The sequence below is a fragment of the Saccopteryx bilineata genome, chromosome X, assembly GCF_036850765.1.
Source record: "Saccopteryx bilineata isolate mSacBil1 chromosome X, mSacBil1_pri_phased_curated, whole genome shotgun sequence".
Classification (NCBI taxonomy): domain Eukaryota; kingdom Metazoa; phylum Chordata; class Mammalia; order Chiroptera; family Emballonuridae; genus Saccopteryx; species Saccopteryx bilineata.
Window position 1 is genome coordinate 124,898,697 of NC_089502.1, and position 6,482 is coordinate 124,905,178.

The window sequence follows — 6,482 nt, forward strand, 5'->3', positions numbered from 1 at the left end:
TTAACATACACTCTAGATACATTAGTGCTTTTGATGTATACACTCTTGTCTAGAGAGAACAGTTCATTTCAGAAACTTCCATTTGGCTTTTCCCACTATGATAACACTGATCTCAAAAGTGTGCTAAATTCAAACCATCAGAATATGGAAGAATCCCATAAAAGGAAATATATCATTATAAATAAATAATTGCAACACTGTATGCTGATTTCCACATGAAATATTCTAAGCAGCATGATGTATATACCCTGTTAAAATAAAAATTAATTTCATATATATATAAACTTTCCTTTTCAGAACCAGAACTGGAAAGTAAGCCCATTGTAACACTTGCTATGACACCAAGTTAATATAGTTACATTTATTCATGTAATTTCAAATCCCACATTTACACATATAGATGTAGGTTCTTATGCATATTTTTCAAAAAACACTCATCTTTAGAGTCCATACTTATTGTGCATATCTTTTTTATCTTATTTGATAATTCCAGAACCCTTGGCATAAACTCATGAAGCCCAGATCACTCAATGAATAGTTTTTGATGGTATGTGTGACATGAGAGAATTTCAGAATGCTTGGTCTATGCTAACCAACCAAACACTTTAATATATATGCTGCATTATCTGGGTGAGCATGATTTATTGTGATAGAGTGTAAATTCAACTATTGAGTCTTTAATAATAAATAACGAACACGGTTTATAATAGGGAACAATAAAGCATTATGTTGATAGAGGCACATGTAAAATGATGACAAAATATAGCAATCTGCTATCACACAACATAATTAAAGTTTAGCTGTGGGGTATCTTAATTATATTACTTTAAGATGGTTTGGATGTGTGAGTGTGGAAGCTACAAACAATTATTCTCTAATGGACAACAGTGATTGGATTTATTACTATAAACGAGTGACTATATAAATGTCCTTTCAAAGCATTAGACATATGTTAAGCTTAAGCACTAAAAGCAAGAGTCATTTGGCAAGGAATTCAGTGACCTGAGAATGGAAATGCTGATGAGAAGTAAATGCATTTGAGAGACTTGCCAGGACACACACCTGGAAAACTGGTTTTGTTTCACCTAAGCTCACACTGGACATACAGTAATTCATTTGAGTTGTTGCATATCAGCTCTTTTCTAGCTGGTGAATAGGTTGGCATAGCTAGAATTTGCAGAATAGTCCATTGTTGCTAGGGGACCCGGAGGATATAAAACTGCTATGAGAAAGATAAGGTTAACTCCTGTGGTATCTCCTGCAGCTATACCTCTATCAAGAACTTTGAAAGATCTGAGAAGTAAATCCTCCTTCGGATCACGGACTATTCTCCACTTTTCGCAAGCATCCATCCCTTCACCATTAAAGAAATTTATATTCTATAAATTTGTGGCATTTCCCCCACACTGTTCTGAGAGTTTGGACACAATATTTAGCTTCTATTAATTTTTAGTTTCTTCATTGATAAAATAGAGATAAGGATCTTATGAGGAAAATATGAGATAATAAATGGGAAACTTTGACCAGAGATCCTGGCACATGACAAGAGTGCAATACCTGAGGAATATTCAGTATCATTTATTCTTCTGATGGACAGCTGTAACAATACAGGTACACTAATAATCTGGGAGATATCAAGTCAATTTAAGTGAAGCCCCTCTGCCAATAAGGTATTGTCCTAACTTCTGTATCTAGCCATATGGGCAGTGGAAACCATGGTAACAGTACAAAGGTCATTCTGTGTACTATTGATTCAACCAGCATTGGATACCAGGCCTGAGCTGATTTAATCAGACTGTCTCTCTCAGGAATGAATTGCCATGCTGTAAGGTTCTGTAAAAGCTAGGACTGAGGGACTCATAAATCTTAGAGGAGGAGCCTTCTTCAGTCTTATTTACAAAAAGATGTAGAGAAAAATCAAGTTCAGGATATTAAGAATTTAACAGATAAAGAAGCAGAAAGAATGGAATGAAAGAGGGTCACCTACCTGTCTATAATTTTTAAAATTCTTAGTTCTGGTCTTCCCTTCGGGGCTGTCTCCCTTTGAATTCAAGGACAAAGTCCAATATCCATCCTGAATATACAGTGTTGTTTAAGTTAACTGGAGTTATTCCCTGCTGCATGCATTCAAAATAAATTAAACTAAAGCAAAAAGTGAAACAGTGTTCCCTAGATTGTCTCTTTTACCAGTATTAGTATTTGAAATTCCTTCTATTTTATTTTCTCACAATATAATATCAAGATTTACATGGTCAGTATGTAAAACACTGAAATAAAACATTTTACTAACAATACCTACTTAATTGCTTATATTTTACATATAAGAAAATAACAATTTTGAAAATAATTTTTTTCCAAAATAGTCTTTCATTTGAAATCTAAATAAAAAATAAATTAGAATTACTGGTACTTCAAAAATATGTTAGCACTCTTGTTAACAAAAATATAACTTTATATATTTACTAATGAAAAAAAATATAAGGTTTAAATTATTATTTAATTATAAAAACATACAAGGTTTGAATTAAATTATTATTAAAAGAGCTTATATAACCTATTTCTTTCCTTTAGAAACAAAAAACTTTTTAGTTGTATTAAGAGCTGAATTATCTCTTCAAGTTCTAATACATTTTTCTGAATTGTATTTCATATTTTATCCATTATCTTGTTATAGTTACTGGATATTTAAATGATGGTTAACACAATTGAGAAAAGGGAGAACAAAAGCAACAAATAAAGCAGTTAAAAAAATAAGACTTGGAAAAGATTACCAAAAATACTGCAACGAAAGAAATACTGGGATAGGGTCTAAAAAGAAAATTAAATTCAATGTAGCAAAGAAAATTATGATAATTTGTGAAAATACATGAAGAGGACAGCTTCCACTGAGCTAAATTAAATAAACATCGTGGTTTACAGGTGGGAAGAGAGCAGGATCTTGCTTCTGTCATGGTAAATTGGTATTCAAAGTGAAAATGCTAAGAAGCCCAGTTAGAGATTAAGTAATTCTCCGTTAAATAATCATAGACCTTGTTCAAGACACTCAGCCTATCATCTATGTCTCTGTAAAAAATAATGACAACCGATGTGACCACTGAAGCTCTATTCTAGAAAATAACAGAGCAAATCTCAAAATAATTGTATATCCTACACAGAATTAATAAAAAAATTACTTGACAATAATTCATATTTCATTGTTTCTGGTATCATGTGGCAATTCAGGACTGACAATGCTGTATTTTTAGAAATATTAAAGTTTGATTTTATTGAAAACAAAGACCAAACCCATACTATTTGTTTGGTATTCTGATGCTAGCTGTTCCAAAATGTTCTTTCTCTTTCCTTTATAAACAGCACCGTAAGCAAGAATATTTTGTCATAATTTAAAATACTATCAGTTGCATTAATTTACATTGCTCTATTTTTCAAGGTCCTAATCACTTTTTTCCAGTTTCACTGAGATATAACTGACATATAACATTGTATAAGTTTGTATACCATGTAATGATTTATGTATATATTGCAAAATTATTACTACAGTAACTTAAGTTTAACATTCATCACCTCACATAATTACATTTTTTTCTTGTAATGATGACTTCTAAGATTACTTTCTAGAAACTTTAAAATATACAATTATTAACTATAGTTACTCTGATGTATATTATATCCCCAGGACTTAAACTTATCTTACAACTGGAACTTTATACCTTTTAACTCCCTTCACCCAATTACCCCACCCTCCACTCTCTGCCTCTGGCAATCACCAATCTGCTCTCTGTTTCTATGAGTTTGTTTTCCTAATATTCTACATACAAGTACTATCATACAATATCTGTATTTCTATGTTTAATTTTAGTTCCAATAATGCCCTCAAAGTCTACCCATGTTGTCACAAATGACATGATTTCTTTTTTTTTGTGACTGAACAATATTCTATTATATCTCTCTTATCTCACATTTTCTATATTCATTCATCTGTCAATAGATCCTTAGATTGCTTTTATGTCTTGATTATGTAAATAATGCTGTAATAAAATACTCAGTGGCAAAATCCCCAAATGATTCTATTAAAAATAAACAAAAGACCTGCATAGACATTTTTCCAAAGAAGATATTTAAATAGCTGACAAATACATGAGAAAGTGTCAACATCGGCCCTGGCCGGTTGGTTCAGCGGTAGAGCGTCGGCCTAGCATGCGGAGGACCCGGGTTCGATTCCCGGCCAGGGCACACAGGAGAAGCGCCCATTTGCTTCTCCACCCCTCCGCCGTGCTTTCCTCTCTGTCTCTCTCTTCCCCTCCCGCAGCCAAGGCTCCATTGGAGCAAAGATGGCCCCGGCGCTGGGGATGGCTCCTTGGCCTCTGCCCCAGGCGCTAGAGTGGCTCTGGTCACGGCAGAGCGACGCCCCGGAGGGGCAGAGCATCGCCCCCTGGTGGGCAGAGCGTCACCCCTGGTGGGCGTGCCGGGTGGGTCCCAGTCGGGCGCATGCGGGAGTCTGTCTGACTGTCTCTCCCTGTTTCCAGCTTCAGAAAAATGAAAAAAAAAAAAGAGTCAACATCACTAATTATCAGGGAAATGTAAATTAAAATCACAATGAGATATTGTCTCACACTTGTTAGAATGGCTATCAAAAAGATGAGAGATAACAAATGCTGTCGAAGATGTGAAGAAAAATGAACCTTTGTACACTGTTAGTGGGATTGTAAATTGGTGAAGACATTATGAAAAACAATATGGCAATTACACAAAAAACTAAAAATAGAACTACTATATGATCCAGCAATTCCACTGCTTGGTATATATCCTAATCTCTTCTTTAATATATTTCCGGTCTGCATTCTAGATTTAATATTACCAATTGCCATACTTTTTATACATGGGTTCCTGTTGCTCAAAGTCTCTTGATGTTTCTTATATGTTATAGTTTGGGGAATCAGAGAAACCAAACTACTGTTAGTGGAATGTTGGGTAGAACATAAGTAAATAGACGCTCTTTCAACATCTGAGAGGTTTTCTAGAATTTAGTATATGAAAACAATTAAAGGGCTGTATTCTGACATTTTAATGAAATCTTTTAATTTTAAATTTAATTTCCCTATCATTGCTGGATTAGGAAAATCACTAGAGAAATAATATACTAGTGTACAAAATAATTTACAAAAATCTAAAGAAAAAGTCATACAAAACATTTGAAATCATTTGAAAAATGTTCCTAACCAGGCAGTGGTGCAGTGGATATAACATTGGCCTGGAATACTGAGGTCCCAGGTTCAAAGCCCCAAGGTCACTGGCTTGAGCACAAGGTCGCAAGCTTGGGCATGGAATCATAGACATGACCCCATGGTTGCCAACTTGAACCTAAAGGTTGCTGGCTTAGGCCTAAAGTCACTGGCTTGAGCAAGGGGTCACTGGCTTGGCTGGAACCCCCCAGTCAAGAAACATATGAGACAGCAATCAATGAAAAACTAAGGTGCTGCAATGAAGAATTGATGCTTCTCATGTCTCTTCCTTCCTGTCTGTCTGTCTCTCTCTCTCTCACTAAAAAGCAAAACAAAAAGAAATGTATCACTGGGAATTGGAAAGAGTGCATACTTCTTATCTGTAAACTTCTTAAAGACTATCCAACCTTATTAAAATTTTAGGGCAATTAATGCTTCTTCTATCTTTACAAAAAGGAGAGCATACTATTCTTTTGTGACTTTGTTTCTATCAAGCACATGCTTACTTTTCTTGATCTATCTGGCAGGGGATTTCCCTCAAGGAACTCAGAAGGTTGTGCTAAATTAAGTCAGTCTGTGTCTTTCAATGTTGATTTTACCAAATCGTAGAGATCAATAAAAGTAATGGAAAATGCACCTAACCCCAGCACCCTGGGACCTCATTCAATTTCACAAGTTTGAGATAGATGTGCAACATTCTCTGTACTTAAGTCTCCCTTATCATCTCACTACTTACCGGAGCACTACTACTTTAGTCTCTTTTATTCTATACTCGTCATTAGCTCCACTCATAGTGAGAATTCAGCTATCTCCCCTGTTTGAAAGGAGGTTTAAGATTTTTCAGTAAGTCTTCATTGTCAAATGTGCCTGCAAGACTCTGGTTGTTTAGAACTCCCTTCCTAATGCCCTGGGGCAAATGTCTTCATCAGTGGTGGGATTCGGCCCATTTGCACCAGTTCCACAGAACTGATACCTAATTTTTTTGTTGAGTTCCGTGAACCAGTTGTTAAAATGGCACTTGTAATCAGGGTTCTCTCTAAGGCAGGCACCTGGGCAGCCGCCCAACGTGGGAATCACAAATTTACATTCCTTACTTTTTTTTTTAACTTTCATCTGCACAAAAGCATATTCTAAGCACCCATAGTAATGTTCATTATGTCCACAGGTGAAAAAACTGCAAGTGAGGACGCCAATAAAGAAAATGAAAATATCTTAAATAACAGTTTTATTGTTTTCAGTCAGGTATTAGTTAATATTTTT